Source organism: Notothenia rossii, assembly GCF_949606895.1.
Source record: "Notothenia rossii genome assembly, chromosome: 2".
Classification (NCBI taxonomy): Eukaryota; Metazoa; Chordata; class Actinopteri; order Perciformes; family Nototheniidae; genus Notothenia; species Notothenia rossii.
Genome location: NC_136904.1, coordinates 42,488,467 through 42,506,483, shown reverse-complemented (window position 1 = coordinate 42,506,483; position 18,017 = coordinate 42,488,467). Strand labels below are relative to the sequence as shown.

Sequence of the window (18,017 nt, the reverse complement as noted above, 5' to 3'; positions counted from 1 at the left end):
AAATATTTGATGAGCTTATAAAATATGATATATTTATTTGATTAAACTTGCTACTACTCGCAATTTAACTATGCATCAGCAACATTAATGTATCAATTCATATAACACATTATTACACGGCTAAGTTGAATATTTGATTCTCATTGGCCAATTTGGACATTCCAATGGCTGTTTATTCTCGCTAACAGACCGCTGCTAAGGAAAACAAACCTTTAAGGAAGATCAAGGGACTTTGTGCAGTCATATCAATCCGCAGAAAGAAGTCCGGTCAATTTAACAAACATTATTTTCCCCATCAGAAAAAAAGGGAATAATTTTTGAATATTGATTTTTATGTTTGTGTAAATCACAAAACGTTGGATTCATGATGGCTAAACCTTCCTCAGTAAAGAAAATAAAAATATTGCAAGTTAATGGAAAATTAAATATGAACAGACATGGGTAGTCATAGAAAAACTTGTAGTAATTCTGTACAAATTTGATGCAAAATAGGGACAGAAGGATTCCATTATCAAACTACAAAATGTAACCTGCACTCCATTTAGGGATGTTTTTGTCTTGGGGAGACAGGAAAAGAACAACATAAGGTGCAGGGGTGGTGGGTGGAGAGGGGTCAATTTTCGCACCGTTTCCTCTCAAGTGTTGTTGGGTTAAGATTGTCACTCCTGTGTGCTGCTCTGCCCCGCTGGTATAAATAAGACATGATTGGCATCACAGTAGAAGACAAACTCTCTCTCCCTCCGTCTTTATCTCTCTCTCTCTGACAGCCTTCATTTGCTGGAGGAGTGGCAGACTTGGTGGGAGTTAATGATTATAATTATTTTTCTTTTTTTTCTTTCTTTTTTTTACATTGTGGGATAATTATTTAAGAGGTTCGTGTAGTCATTGTTGTAATCAGTAAAGAGAGATTACAGAAAATCTGCATGCCAACAGATGGCACTTGGCTGTTGTTGTTGCTTCGTATTAAACCCGGCGCGGCACACTCGGTAACAGGCAGGCAAGAGTGAGGGGACAATCGGAAGAAAGGGGCCAAATTATAAAACAATTTGTCCTTCATCATAAATCAATTTATCATATCATTCCGTCCCAGAGAAGAATCAAAAGTAGCAATGTGTGTGTGCATGTTCAATCCCGAACCCACTAACACACTCCTTTTCCCAACGTGGTGGGGTTCCGGGACATGTTGGGAGCTGGTGGTGGGTTCACAAAAAAGCCATTCAACACAACAAACAGTATTTGATCAGAGCAGCCCGACCCCATGACTTTATCTATTAGCTCCACAGTGTGCTGCCATGGCCGTTCACACGCAACCCAATTCACAAAGAGGGTCAGCATTTGTTAGCTTAGCTCCTCTGGGACACTGGCTGCTTCAGCCCGCGTCCTGCTCCCAAAGCAGACACCACTTTATATATCACAGTTACATATCAAATCTGTTGTTTGATTCCTATTTTTATATTTCTTGACAATGTGAAAGAAAAGGATAAATACAAAGTGAGGCGAGGGCACTTGCTAGCAGGGTCGGGGAGCAGGAGGAGCACCGAGGCCGCTGGCCTACATTCCTGACTAATTGTATAATTGGAAAAGCTCTCCAAATGAGCAAGCAAGCCCCCCCCCCCGCCTCTCTCTCTAACCTCCTTCACCAAATACCTCCCCTTACTCACTTAACGACCCCCCCCAAACCCACACCCACATGCACGCCCTTCAAAGCAAATCACAAAAGAGCATTTTGGGAATAATAATAATTTCAAAAAGCGTCCATTATTAATCCCACACACAAGCATCCCTGGCAGCAACAGCAAGGCTGGTTAGCACATCCACACACACACACACACACACACACGCACACACACACACACACACACACACACACACACACACACACACACACACACACACACACACACACAGAATACATTGTATTATTGACAAGCGATGTATTACATATACACATCACATTAAAATGATGTAGGACAATAGTTTTTAATATATTTAGATATGTCAATGTGACATAGCATTAACGTTAGCATTAGCTAAAAACTCACATTCCGTCCCACTACCCATATTTTTGGGCAGATTGTGTAATATTTAAATAGTTACAAGGTCCAAAAAACTGATGATGGTTGACAGCACTCACCTAGACAGTTTTAAGTCAGCATTTGAGTTAACAAACAGCGTCAACAAGATGCTATCAGGCTAGCTAAATCAATCTAGGATTAGCATCACAGACCTGGCGGAGCAGTAAAGGCTGTACACTGACAGGTGGCTCCTATTTTGTTGGTATCTGCAATGGGAAAGGGTTCTTTTTAGACAGATTTTCTTATTGGGTACAAAGTGGAACATGGTTGGAAAAGTTTGGGAACTTCTGCTCTATCCTAACAACAGTGTCAACATATCTTAAAGTGATAATCCAGTGATAAATGATTGCACAACCATAGACTAGAGTTAAGGGAATTGTACAAAACATTAGAATATAACATACAATAGTCAAGATCAAAGCAACACTGGGTGAGACATAAAGACTTATTATCTTGCACTCTTAAAAACCTTGGATCCTATAATACCAAATGTAAGTTTTTATTTTATTAGATCCTCCCTGCCTGGCACATTCTCACATCTTTCAAATTCCACACGAAGTGTTTAGAACACAAGCTTTCTCTTTTTTATTTGAATTCTCAACCTTGATGGTATGAGCATCACCATTAGGTTTACTTTTCCTTTAGAATCTTAAGGGAACACTGATAAAATTCTCTCAGGCTCTAAAGTGAATTCCAGTTTCACAAATGATGTTGAAAAAGTTTTTAAAACCACTCATGTAAACTTTCTTTTCATTTTTCCATCATAAATGAATAATATTGTTCCCAATATGGGATGATCTACCTGTGTGCCGTGTTAGCGCTCATATTTTACTGTTAGTACTGGAGCTCATGGTCAAATTGGATTTCCTGATTTATGGCCCCTGCCACACGCCGTTCATTTCCATGGCTACTGAGGGACGGGTTGGGGGGGGATGATTTCTGTGGTCGACAGCGGTGTCTAACGGGATTGCGGGGTGCCGTTAAAATGAAGCCGTTAATTAATGCTATTGATCAGCAAAAAAAAATAGAGGCAAATGTGATTTGCATACAGCCCGAGTGATCAATGCATTAACCGATTTCTTTTTTTCTCCCCCCTCTGAAATCTGATTTCCTGAGTTTTCAAAGTGAAAGAGAGAGAGTTCAGACTAATGTGGATCGATCGGGTCTCTCTCAGACAAGAATACAAAGCATTTTATTAGCCGGTGAAGGGTGAAACATACCGGGACAGAAGACGCAGTTTGAAGCTGGATTATGTATTTATGTCTCACTTCAACACCAAGATGGAGAATAGACGTCTTCTGTCTTTACACATTTTGTAATCGTCATATTTCCCCACCACTTCAACAAACATGGTAATAAGGTGATATTTCTGCGGGGCCAAACACAATCTGTTTTCTAAAAGGAAACAATGCAAAAACATAAAACAAAACTAAAAAATGACAATAACAACAGAGACATGCAGAAGAAGAAAAAAACAAGGTGTTAAAAAAAGCAATATGTTGTTGTTTCTTCTCCCCTCCTTTCTCCCCCTCTCTGTCAAGTGCAGCTTATTATAGCGTATTGATTTATAAAGCTTTAAATGTGATCCTCCATGTCCAAGTCAAGGGCAGGGAGTGAAAGAGAAACAGAGAGAGAAGAAGAGAGGGCAGGAGGGAAAAAAAAGAAAGGGAGTGGGAAAAATAAATAAAACGGCAAAGAGAGAAAAGGCGCCTGGAGACGGATAGAGATAGAAAGAGAGCGTCCACGACAGGGGGAAGTGACAGCGAGGCATTTTCAGAGCCGCTCTGGAACACAAAAGGGTAATTGTTTTAGCCCAGATGTTGCTTTCGCACAACAAGCAGGATACAATGTTCCTACTGAGCTGATGAGCCCAATCAGTGAAATGATTAAAAATTGATTTTGTCCCTGTAATTACAGTATGTAAACTACTTAGCCGGGATTGCAAAGGAAGTGATTTTCTAATTACGTATATACTCTGGTGTCTAATGATTGGTTTTTTGAAGTAATGAAGAGAGGGTCCTAACGACTCCACTGTGTTCTGTTGTTGAAGGGAGAAGGCAAGAGAAGGGGAACTTTGGGGGAGGCAGACGTGGTGGGGAGGATGGGGGGGGATGAGAGAGCATCGTTAGGGCAAGACAGCAGGCTCGGATACAAAAGGGGGATGAAAATTGAATTGTTGCCAACCAGTGCTAGCACGCTAACACGGGGGCCCCTGTGTTCGTTTGCATGGGATCTGGAAGCTAAATGGAGGCTGTGACTTTTGGTAGGGGATCGCCAGGCCTTAACCAGACCCGGCAATCTGGACCCTGCAATCAAAACCTCACGGGGGCTACGGATGCAGGACATCACACAGGCACAGGAGAATTAGCATTAGCCAGGCCTCAATCACACAGAAATAAGCATATAGCTCAGGCCTTCTGTTCTGTATGTATTTCAACAAGCTCCATTCAGACAAGCGAGTCAGTACTTCAACATTTGAGGATAATCTCAGCAGCAGTCAGACCTGTGAGGATGTTGCCTTTAACGGAACATGCACGGTAGTATTTTATATGTTCAGATTTGCATGTTCGGCAAAAGACTACCATTACCGCTGCAATACTTAAAAACAAAACGGTGTGCTTTTTGCAGGAAGGACACTTTTTTCCTCTTGGGTTAGGTTCTTCAGGGGAACCTAACTCAAGAGTTGGATATTTTTGGAAATGCACTTACTTGCTTTTGAGCCGAGAGTTAAAGGAGAAATCAGTATCAGAATATAAGAACCAGCAGGCGATTAGCTTTTCTTCTGGGACTGCTTTCAGTCTTTATGCTTAGCTTAACCCATTTGTACACGTCACTGACATTTTTAATATCCTTTAGTGGAAGTGTTCTCTGGGCTTGCATAAGAACAAATCTGAATACCCATTCTAAATCAGTAAGAAAATAGTTATTCTCGATTCTATGACCACATTTAAAGATTCAAGACTGTTCAGGACGAGTCAAACTGACATTCTGACATGTTTCCTTATCATACTTAATGTATATTCTTTGGTACAAATGGGTTGCTAACCATGTACTTGCTCCCGTGTTATTATAAGTGTACAGACATAAGGCTGGTATTGTTTGATCTTTGTCTTGTCAGTAAGCAATTAAGCTTTTGTTATCAAAGTGTTGAATTTATTCTGCTATAAAAAAGTATAAACCATGTTTGTGGCCTTGACATTTAGAACTATTTTGTTTTATTATTTTAATTAACTCCTCGACTTCTCTTTCAATGGAGAGCAGGGCCAGCTTTTCTGATAATGATTGATCTCGGAGGTTAAGAACTTTCACTGAGAGTGTTTCTATAAATGCTCTCAAACTTCCACATGCTTCTCCCAAAGCACTACTCAAGAACGAGTGCAAGTGCATGCCATTAAGAGCTTCGTAGTTTCGGCTGTCCGTGGTGCTGAAGATAATGCCGAATACTTTATAGTCATGCATTAGCTTAAATAACTCAAACATATACAATATATGTAATTGATCTTTGTTGAAAGAATTAAAAAGTCCACCTAAAACAATGGAAGCATAAATCAAAAGGTTGTTTTTCTTGTGCAGGTTCTGGATTTTGAGAAGCTCTGATCCTCCTTCAGATTGGTTTGAGTATTTCCAAGTGCATCTTCATTTACGATGCTTCGAAAACAACTCTTAAGCTTAAGAAGGTTTGAAGATGGACCTCCTTTCATTTCTTTAGAAAATTCCAGGACAATCATGATCTCAGAACGGTTTTCATGTCCTAGGGTTAGGGTTAGAAAAGTGCCTGTTGAAACACCTCGTTCCTTGAGGAAATGTCCCTTTCCATCCTCTTTTCGTTTCTCCTCTGTTCTCCTCTCTTTTCCCGACAGCCGCGACTTGATAAGGCGTCAAAGATGCAACCTTTGACTCGGGTTGTAAATTAGAATCAACCGTCACGTCCGGCACACAGTCTTATTGTCTCAAGGCATGGAGACAACCGAGGAGTCAGTCTATCAGACAGGGAATATAGAGATAAACTTACAGGGTCGCAGAGCACATAAAGAACACATAAATCATACCACACAGAATGAGTCACCGCCTCTACCATATCGGCGCTCTGCTTTCTTCTCAGCTCTTAACAAAGCTCAGCATTTTCTTATCCTTATCAGTTCAATATTCAATATTTAATTATGACTTTATTCATTTATTTTTTTAAATACATTTTCCCGGAGAAATAAAATGACGTGAGTTAAGCCTCTGATTATTTGGAGGGAAAGATCTGTGGTTTTGAGTTCCTTGGGAACATTAATAAGTGACAGAAAGCTTGATTAAGAATGCTGGGATGCAACTAGAAAAAAAAAGAAACGACAAAGCTTTGAAATGCTGCCAGTATCACCAACTGCACTCTCCTGACACAGCTGATTGTAAGAGAAGCCGATAGCGCAGCCGGGGTAGGCCTTTAATAATTCATTTAGTTAGGCTATGATCTATCATTTTGTACCTTTTGACATGCGATATTGAAATTTAATATTGCATCAATACAAATGATGTATTGCTAGTCGTCAGGAGAAAGGATGTGGATTGCAAAAAGATCTTTGCAAATGTCTTTTCACTCCTCTCTAGCCCTCTCTTCCCTTTGCAAAGCCTTATTGTACTTGAGTAGAAAGGCATAAGAGAAACATCCGTCTTTTTCCACCCTTTACTCCTGGCTTTGATATGTGTGTTTAAAAAAAATGACAACTTAAAACGCTCAGGGAGAAAATCTCCTGCTCAAACCCGACTCAAGAGAGGCTTGAAAAAAAAGAATGGAAGTGAGGAGCAGAGGGAACATGACAGCAGTGGCTGAGGGAGACGTCACACGTTGTCGAGATCTTTGACATGACTCTTTAGTGCGGTGAAATCCCATGGGCGATATGTGAGCGTTAGGTGCTGGGAACTAAAGGCTGCGGTGTCAGTCTAGCCCGGCTCCCAGACTGCTCGCTGCTCGCTTCTGCTCCGAGAGATAGGGAGGCAGCGATAGCAACGCTGGCTGATGTCAGTCTGAAGTAGATTATACGTGTCAGAGGATTTCCTCACCGCTAAATGCTGCCACCATGAGAGACAAGCCACAAAAAAAATCTGAAATAAAATGCAGATTTTAAAAATAAATCAGCAAAGCAAAATATGTCAACGTTGTTAAAGACCGGTCATCACCGTGATCTGGACAGTCATGATGATACAGTACAAACATTCAATAAACATAGCAAATAAACAAAGAAAAAATAAAGCAGCAAAAACTTTTGCTATAACCATTTAAGCAAATGATATTTTAACCTTACTCCCAACCTTTCCAATTTAATCTTGGAACAACCAAATAGACCCAACTTCCTCTGATTGATTTCTCTTATGCCTATACTGAAACGTTGACGTTATTCCCAACATTGTTGTCCACCTGTTGACTTTACTCTCAAAACGAAAAAAGAAAAAAAAAATTCTTCCCTTTTAATTTGTATAGACCTAATACTCTGTGGTTCTGTTGAAGTAACTATAGTAAGGGTTCGGAAACTAAAAACCCTGCCAATATCATTGCCAAATCCGAACTTGACCAGATACTAGCAAACACAAATGCATGGCTATTACCACTGGATGCAACATTTAATTGAGTTCCCTTTCATGTATCAGTACAATGTCCAATTATACCTAACACTCTTACTGTGGTTAGCGTTTATTAACGTGCTGCAGACATGGATAGAGCTTCATCACCTTCCACCATGGCCAGTGTTACATTCATTGCAATAAGAAGCCTTGTGATGGGCTCGATGATTACACATGACGGTGTTGATGATGATAGTGATGCTGACAGTGACAATAATGATTATGACAATATAGAAGGTGGTCATTAGAGCGATACTTGGATTCACACTTCACTAGTGAATTATTACATATTCAGCAAAGACACACCTAACCTTTGCAGCTCTGACGCGTTTCCACTGCATGTGCGAATATATCTCAACAGACGGATCAAAACGAGCGTGTGGTTCGGCGTAGTCAGTCGGGGTGAATCAGTGACCTGTTATTATATATATGTGTTTGTGCAAACCTGTGTCACTGTTGTTCCAGTGAACTGATGAGTGTGTGCAGCTGTGTCATTAACACCACGTTTGTCTCTGTATTTGCATTTTTACCACTGATATACGGATGTCAATTAAACAGGAGGAAGGAAACTGTTTAGGTGACGATCCCTGCATGCATTTGTGGGCTATTTATAACAGCCGCTCTGTGATTCCAAGGCCCGCTCCTCGAAAACAACACTTAACACCATTTATGGCGAGGTTGTCTTTTTCACGAATAACGTTGCCTTTTTGCTTGCATTAAAATAATTGTTTCATGCCCTTTCATTTGGATTGGCGGGTATTTACTTGATAATAAGTATAAGCTGTCCATTCATTGGGACAATGGGATTTATCATTAAACAACTATTATTCAGTGGTAACATTGGTAACAGTTTTGTGGTCAAACTTGAGTCATAAACCTGACCTAGAATTATCTTAGGACCTTTCTCAAGAACATATTCAAGGAAAAACTTAGATATTGGTAAATGAGGCCAATCCTTGCCAATTTCTTCATGGATTCCTGGGACAGTTGACCTTTAGCGGTGCCCTGACACTGCTCTGAACATGGAGGAAGTCTGCCATGCTTGTAGGTGTCTGGATAGGTTAACAGTGGGGAAGAAAGACCCAGGGAGAGAGAGAATTAGGTGGAGTCAGGAGGTGCCTTGGGTTGCTCTGGGTCATGGTGTGCCTCCCTGCTCTCTGCCTTATGTCAAGGCTTTATTACCTCCCCTGCCAAGGTCCTGACCTCCTTTACCAAACACTTCACATAAAACTGATTTTGATACGAGCCTGTTGAAATGGAGACAACTTCAACATCGAAATATTACCCACAGTTGCTATGAGCATTGTATTGTTGAAAGAATTACTTGAATGGTCTACAAACATAATTGATTCAGTGTTTTAAGCCATTCATCAAGAAAGACAAACCAATTGTTTCCTCACTATTGTTTTAACTAGGATAATTTTTGGTGGAATTTCGAGGCAAAGAAAGTTACATTTTTTGTATAACGTCTTTCAAATACATGACTTACATAAATTAGCATTTAAAAAACGAAAACAACCAATTAAAAATCCATTACAAATAATAAAATCAATCAAAGAAAACATCACCTAGGGCTCTGGAGAATTTCAATTTACACTTGGGAAAACCTTGCTGATGAACAATGGTATGACTCATCACCTGTCAGCTTACATTCATAGAATATTTTTGCTTTTTTGGGTTAATATTGGTCATTTTCTTGGTTGCCACTGTGGACTCTCTTTAGGTCTTTGCTTGCTTAAGGACTCTTTCTGTCTGTTCCTACTTCCTTACTTCCTTCCTCTTGCCGCGGGGGTGCTTTCGGCAGGTCAACACCTCGGCGGGTGGGTCGTTGTAGGACAGTTGACCTTTGTCTGTCATTGTTTTGCTCCTCACACCTCACCCAGGGAGAAGGAGAAGGAGCTTAGTGCCTTACACCTGCCACTTGCTTTACTGTCATAGCGCTGGGGGTGCTTCTGAATGTGGTGTGCCAAAGACTTTCAAGAAGATACCAAAGGATTTAACCCTCCTGTCGTGTTCGTTTCTCCTCCCTTGCTTTGGTGTTCCCGGTCCAACTTGATCGGCCTTTTTTTAACTGCTCTTACATTAACACAAAAAACATTAATCATCTTCAAATATTATTAACACCCTTTAAAGCTATAAACACTAACTCAGAGTACTGGTTTTCACGAATAACAGCAGTGAATATAGAAAGAGTAGACTCTGAAAATGTATTCCAAAATTAACATGGTTTTAGATTTAACCCATTCTTTTCATATAGCGGCCATTTTTGACAGGTAATAAAGTTAAATAAACCACTCAAAATTCAATGAAAGTGGTGATCAGCAATTGTATATGTTCAAATGGCTTATGTAGAGGTTATCATGAGGCCTTGAAGCAATCAAATGTAAAACACAATATTTATGATTGATGAAACTACTAAATTAGTCAGATTTGACCCCAACACGACAGGAGTCTTAAACACAAAGACCAACAGTTGGTAGAAACGATACAGAGAGTGGATCCAGTGGGTTGCACCTCGGACGGCCCTTGCGAAGGACCATAATAAGCAGCTGCTATGTAGATATTCCTAACAAAAGCGATGTTGGATTCCAAATGCGATTTGCGTTCCTGTGCGCAAGATAAATCAAGCGCACATCGAGTGAATAAGGGGACGGAGATGAAATGAAATACCCAAATGCTGCCTCCACCGGGGCCTGATTGAGTTCAGGTGGCTGGAAAGTGTCTCACCCAGGGCTAGTTGTCATTGAAGGATCTGCTGTCTTCTCATCTCTTTGTGCTGCGGGGCTAACTGGTGAATATCGGGTATGTTGCTTTGACGGATGTTTGCGTGCCTTCCTGTGCTGCGGGGGGACGGGCCATTGACACACTTCATATTTCAAAGGCAAGGTCTGAGGAAGAAATTAAGATTGATGCGGAAAAATGGCGCGGCAACTCATCGCCCATTCGATACATATATTATCATTTACACATACGTGACACCTTTGTGCATGTCTGTATATCTATATATACATATGCATGGGCATGATCCAAGGCGCCACACATATTTACGTAGGGAGGGGGGGGTTTCCTCTGTTATTAGAACCATGTGATATAATTGCATTTGATCTCCAAATAAACAGGGAATCAGTCCATCTCCTTGGTGGAGATGGCAGATGTGATGGACGACCGCATTAGCGGCGACGACAACATTAGATTTGCTCAAAATTATTGATCTTTTGTTTGTGAGCCAAGTCGGCGATAAATAACAGTGCATGGGAGATGTGACTCATTATCACCGTGCCAAAAGCCAGACAGACCTCTGTCAAAACACACTCTCCTTCCCCCACCCCTTCCTCCTTCCTTTCATCTCCATCACTACAAACCAATTTAATCTGTTTTTAATCCTTCCCTCTTTTCTGTCGCCGGCGCCTTTTAATGCAAGGCCTCAATGTCACTATCTGATTCCCTTAAAATGTTAATCCTGCACTGATAACCCTGTATTATTACATATTACACACTCACAGGACACTCACACACACGTACACATATACACATGCAAACATGATCACACAGCGTTTAGTGGCTCTTTCAGTGTTTTTATTCCTTTTTACCTTCTTAGTGAAAAAAAATCCTTTTATCACACAATGGGTAATTTATATCCATTACCAGCGTTTTCAATCCTTTTCAGCGCGGCTGTCACTGCCTTTGGCACACTCATGATTAATGTGATCTAATAATAGCCTGCCATTATATTTCCTTTAGTAAAACATGTACCAACATCCTATTCAGCTGCACGAAATTCATTGCCCCTTAAAATATTTTTCCCCTTTCGCTTGAAAGACAAGATTGCTATTTTTTTTTCTCCGTCTCGTTGCCTCCCAGGAGGTGATTATTTGTTGGGGGAGTTAAGGGATGGCACGTCCCCCTATTTTCAGACACTTATGAGAATGATGAGAGGTGCCATGATTCAAGGTGGTGTGTGTGTGTGTGTGTGTGTGTGTGTGTGTGTGTGTGTGTGTGTGTGTGTGTGTGTGTGTGTGTGTGTGTGTGTGTGTGTGTGTGTGTGTGTGTGTGTGTGTGTGTGTGTGTGTGTGTGTGTGTGTGTGTGTGTGTGTGTGTGTGTGTGTGTGTGTGTGTGTGTGTGTGTGTGTGTGTGTGTGTGTGTGTGTGGTCCTGTTGACTGGCATGTGTTTAAACAGTTAGCAGAATATTAGTTTGTTCTAGAAAGATTGGGAAAACAATTCAGTCGGTTACAAAGTCTATATGTATTACATTTGAATAATATTCAGTACATTTTTGCATACAATTAATTTGCTTTTGATCAATATTCTAAATTAATTAAGCCATGAAGTGCAAGTGAAAAATCATTTATTTAATCTTTCTTATTCTTTTAGATCAGGTACACTAGTTTGGAATGGCTGGAATGTGCTGATAAAATTGTGAGTGATACGAAAGATATTGGTCGTAATTTAAAGTATAGGAACAAACAACATGTATGGTGACATGCATTAGAGGACTTGCTGACTTTACTGTAACACGGCAATGATTAGTGCGTGTGTGTGTGTGTGTGTGTGTGTGTGTGTGTGTGTGTGTGTGTGTGTGTGTGTGTGTGTGTGTGTGTGTGTGTGTGTGTGTGTGTGTGTGTGTGTGTGTGTGTGTGTGTGTGTGTGTGTGTGTGTGTGTGTGTGTGTGTGTGTGTGTGTGTGTGTGTGTGTGTGTGTGTGTGTCTATGTCTGTTCCCTCACAGCCGGACAACATGAGCCAGTCTGCCACACACACACACACACACACACACACACACACACACACACACACACACACACACATTCATGTATGAAGTTGTGCACACCCACACACACAATTCTGGCTCCCTCTCACAATGAGGGTTAACCCTTACTGGGTTCTTAGACTTGTATCCAGCATGAACAGGTGGTCCCACAAAACATGGGCATCCATTTCCTCATGACTTATCCCAATGTGTGTCAGTGTGTGTATGTGTGTGTTAGGGAACAAGCAGTAAGGCAACAGGACACAGGAATTGTTTAAAGAAACATTTTTTTCACAAATCTTTCATTAACTAGCTCTATCGAAGACATCCACATACAATAACTTTACACTGAAAAAACTGAAACGTTGACTTTAATTAAATGTACCAGCATAATATTAAGTCAAACCAAATAGGTTTATTTAAACTGTTGAAAATACATTTATTTAAAGTCAATGTTTCAGTGTGATAAATATAACAGCAGCTAACCGGAGGCCTGTACTACGAAGCTGGATTTTCGCTTAGCCGGCTATCTTCAGGGAAAGCTCGGGCTTTCCGGTCCTACGAAGCTGGTTCTCTTTTTAGCGGGCTAGATCTCCATGGTAACTTATGCTGAGCGGCGGTTAGGTTGCAGGCTAAGAGATCAACTCAGTGAAAGCACTGCCTGCTGACCAATCAGAGCTCAGTGTGCGGAGTTTAAAGCGATCAAGTCATATTACAGGAGAAAGGAAATACAGAAAAGCTGCCGTTGCAGGAAAGACGGCCGGCAAAAATCACAGACTGTGTCAACTTGAACATTAATAGAATATCACCTCCCATCTTCAAAGCAATCTGACTATTATAACATTAGCGTTAAGAAAGCTTACTTAAATATCTGCCACCACACAAGTAACCGGACCATAGTAACATTACGTACAGTCCGCGGCATATCACATCATAATGTATCATATATTTCCTTATCTGAGTCAGCTGAGCCGTATCTGGCCGTGCAACACTCACAGTGTCACATGTATACTGTATGCAGAAGTATTATTTTAAGCAACACATTAAGTTGACGAAACACTCGAGACAAATGTAATTAAAGTCAGATCCACTCGTGTCTTAGACGGGGCAGTGATATCATAAACCTGTTAATGTACGCATTCAAACACTTTTTCTTTTACCAGCTGTATTCACCTTGCAGGTGCAGCTATGTGGCTTTGATCCTGGATAAAGTGTTTAAGTCATGGATGTTTAAAGTTTAACTTCTTCATATTTTGTCTAATATTATAGACTATTATTATTGACTTTTCAATCAGGAAGTATGACGCTGCGCTGTCAGTACGCTTCTCCATGTTTGTGATTGGTCAAATGCTCCAAATACCACCCCTTTCATGTGAACACGCACCTAACTAGATAGGACACGGCTGGCTTGAGCGATCCACTTGATAACCAGCGTCGTAGTACAGCTTAGCGACAGCGCGTATGTTTTGGATTAGGCCAACCGGCTAACTCAAACATATCCAGGTTAGGAAAATCCAGCTTCGTAGTACAGGCCTCGGGTGTTAACTGAACAAACCAATCTGCCACAATGACAACACAAGGAAGATATACAGTATATAGTGGCTTGGAAAAAACAAATAGCAAGAAAGGGGTAATTCAAATGAACAGATACTGACAAAACCCAAATCCCCCCCTTTGAAAATGAAGCATGTGGTTTGTCCCAATTTGTCCCAATTGGCTGCTTGCAGTATTTATCAGTCCTCAACCCTCAGCCACTCCTTTTGCTGAACCAGGAAGTAACTTTCCCCAATGACCAATGCAACTCAACTATACAAACAAATACTTGTGTTGGCTGCACTAAAATGTGGGACAATTAACTAAATAACGTCAGGTTACAAGCAAATAAAAGGTTTACCCTTTAAATCAAATGCGAGGTGATAAATGTTGGTGTGGTTTACTGCAGCTGCACTGAGGTAAACTAGTGGGGGTGAGGGAGCAGTGTAATTATTTTACCTTGTGTTTGTGAGAAGGAAGGTTTCTACAGGAATAGAGAAAGAGTACACATCAGGGTGTAACTTTAATACACCTTTTGTATGTTTTATTTGGTGTAGGGAGCAGCTTTTCAAACGGAGAGAATCAGAAGGCCGCAGTGACAAGAAGAACATTACATCCAGCTTCCAGTTCAAATGTTGCAAATGTAATATCTTTTCAATTCACACACGGCATCTATTGCACGTCTGTCCGTCCTGGGGGAGGGATCCCTCCTCTGTTGCTCTCCCTGAGGTTTCTCCCATGTTCCCTTTTAAACTGTGGGTTTTCTCTGGAAGGGTTTCCTTGTACAATGTGAGGGTTTAAGGACAGCGGGTGTCGTCGTATTGTCATACTGATATTCTGTACAAACTGTGAAGTCTACTGAGACAAATGTAACATTTGTGATATTGGGCTATATAAATAAACATTGATTGATTGATTGAAAGGGCTTTGCTGTCATATGCACAGCTACACACTGTAGCATGCAATGAAAAAGGCTCCTTCTGCGAGGCAACCTAAAGACATCAAACAAATAAAAAACAACAAAAATTTGTGCAAAAAGAAACAGAGTAGGAATGTTGCAAGAATAATGAGCAAGTAATGCAGCAGATGTTAACTATAAGTAAAAATAGAATGTCAAATGAACTGTTGTACAGTGAAATAAAATACTGCTTATTGGTAGATAAATGTGTGTGATACAAAGAGCTCAGGAGCTAGTTAGCGAGGGACGCTAATATCTGTGTTCCGTGTGAACATTTGTTTGTGTTCATTGACACCTGACCCCAGAGTCAGACCTTTCCAAACACAGCTGTCAACACTTTACATCTAGTTATTTCTCCCGCCCTTCACTTGCTTTTTTCCTCCTTCGTTTCTTTTTTTCTCTGGAATCCCTCCACCCGGGATCCCTCCATTACAGATAACTTGTATTGAGCCACATCTAATTCCCTTCAATCCGCCTCCCCCTCCTGTCTCAAGTGATCTCTTCCCAGAAGAGAAAATCGAAGGTAAACCACTTCTAAGGCAAAAACGGTGTGCTCCACTTTAAATATCATCCTCCGACGCCTGACGGGGAGCGGGGTTGCGATAGCTGCTTTGGTAGAACACGTTAAACAAATCACAAAGTTCCACATTTTATCACCTGCGATAATGCTCTGCTCAGCATCTGGTGGTTACAACACATAGCCAAGACCTTCTCTGCCTTTGAAAGCTGCAGTCTTTCATGTCGGAGGTAAACACTCTGCTTTACTTATTTGTTCTTTTCTGATGTTTCTGTGGCGCGGCCCCACCGAAAAAAAAAACCACACACACATGTGAGAGAGACATTTTGGAAAATATGAGTAAGTAAGCAAAGAGAATGGAGCTGAAGGAGATACACATAAACAAAGCAGAGAGAAAGAAAGAAGGGTTCTCTCTGAGTCAGCGGGTTTTTCAGTAAAGTCTGATTAAACGAGGTGGGAAAACGGTCCGGGTAGTAAATAACAGAGGTGTCAAAATGTTGCTTAATGACCGGGATATTCATTGCATGGAATATGTGAGTGCACATTTACGCTGGAGCTGTGTTTTTATCTTTTCCTTTTTAGTGTTCAAGGGGAGTTTAGAGGTTTAAAACAAATGAGTGGAGAGCAAGTTAGCTTCGCAGGCTTTGCTGACGGAAGTCTTGGAATTGGGTAACACTTTGTTACAACACACAGTGATGAATATTATTTATTTGAAGAGAAATTATACAATTAGCAGTCACTGGAGATTATTTTCTTGACGTACTCTGCTTTTTAACTTTTGTTATTTTATTAGGCCTGTCTTAAAAGTGTTTTAAGAAGGGAAATAACTACATAAAACAATAAAATGACTAAACATAAATAAATCATTGCTCCCTGATTTAAAACATTAGTTTAGACCTGGGTATTGGAGGAGATTATATTTTATTATTGTTCAAATCAGCAATATGTAAGACAACATGTGATTAACTAAGGATATATTGACCAAAAGAAAATGAAGGAATGTCAGCAGACGTTTTCTTTTTCTTGTAAATATTAATAATCATTTCAGAATTATGAGGTTTTTTGAGGCATAAGGAAATAGCTTATTATTTTTGGAATATATGTAATTACAAACAAGAATGGCTAGCTGTTGGTCAATCTTGAGGGGGCATTTTCCTAGTCAGAAACACATATTGCTATATTCTGATGCTTTATAAGTGCAGAAAAAGGCCCTATCTATGATTCTGACCTGTTCAGAAATTGTTTTATTTCTTTCTCGACCTCTGCTATACACTTCCTCTAAGTTACATTATAATCATCCCATTAATGAGTCCATTATTCTGCTGACGGACGAACAGACAGACAAACAGGCGCACATGGAGCCTGAACACAGAGACTATAATGGAAGGTGTAAAGGCTGGTGGAGCAGGTGTAGAAGGAGCTGGAGGTTATAGCAGCGAGTCAGCATGCAGCACCTCCCCCTCCTCTTTCCAGGGGGGGAAACCCCTTTCCCAAGGAAGGGATGCTCCAAGCATAGAGAGAAGGGGGAGGGAGGGGGAGCTGTGGTGGCGGTGAACTCAGCACTTTTCTTATCTTACCCCCCCCCCCTCTTCTCTCTCTCCCAGGGCTCCCTGAGTGCCGACCAGTAGCGGAGCTGAAGCTCAACGGGGCTGTCACGCTGTCCAAGAAACCCCCCCCACACACACCCACTGTCTGAGGTGACTAAGGGCTTTCTGGGGAAGGAGGGAAATAGGGGTAGGAGGTGGGGGGAGGGGGTTACAAAAACTGTAAAATGCTTTCAGGTATTACTATGTATTCTTGCATGTGAAAGTTAAGTGGAAAAAAAGTGAGCTTGGTGATAGCAGGTTCTTCACGCCATGATGCAATCTGTGTGGGTGATGATGATGATGATAATGACACATACCGTGAAAAAACTAAAACATCGACTTGACATATAATAATATATACGTTTAAATATTATTTAGTGCGATTGGAACCTAGTATTAAGTTCAACTTAAAATGAGTGCTTTCAACTAACCTAATACAGTAATGTGACATGTTTTGACATAATACATTTAATTAATGTCAATGTTTCAGTTTTTTTTACTGTGGGACACCTGTTATATGTGATGAAGACGACCTGCATATCAACAGATAATTCCTATTTAATCCAATTAAGTATCCGTTGTAGTGGTGTTACTGCGTCTGTCTTTAAATCCAAGCTGGTTCTCCCTAGTTTTTTTTTGTCTTCAGTGTCCAGACCAGAAGCTATATAGTGAGAAAGGCTTAGATCATATTTATGTATACTGTTGAGGGATTCGGAGGAGAAGTTAAAGCCTTTGTCCCGGAGTGGAAACCCTGACGTGCCCTGAGGACGCGAGGTTAGTTCACCCAGTGTCTATTTCTTGTCCTGCTGTGGAAATGCCTTTGCTGTCATTTCAGGAATATCTAGCCAAGGTGTGGATGAACATCTAGCATCGGTCTGTTAATAGCAGGGCCTGATAGCCGGGGTCATGATTTATTTCCGTTTATATTAAAGTTAGGATTGACTGCAGTGCTGCTTTGGCATCTCAGAGTTCCCCTCCCAGCACCTTCTCTCATCGT

General features: G+C 40.8%; 1 protein-coding gene across 9 annotated transcripts in view; it reads left to right on the top strand.

Moving 5' to 3' along the window:
* The window catches only part of znf536 (zinc finger protein 536), a 181,764-nt gene that overhangs the window by 90,515 nt on the left and 73,232 nt on the right, over nucleotides 1-18,017 (top strand). For 7 of the 9 annotated variants that reach the window (XM_079662451.1, XM_079662455.1, XM_079662447.1 and 4 more), the window contains one exon: nucleotides 17,039-17,131. The exons of the other annotated variants lie outside the window; for them this stretch is intronic. The gene's annotated coding sequence lies outside the window, so the exon portion shown is untranslated. The remainder of the gene's footprint in view (nucleotides 1-17,038; nucleotides 17,132-18,017) is intronic. 9 annotated transcript variants of the gene reach the window in all.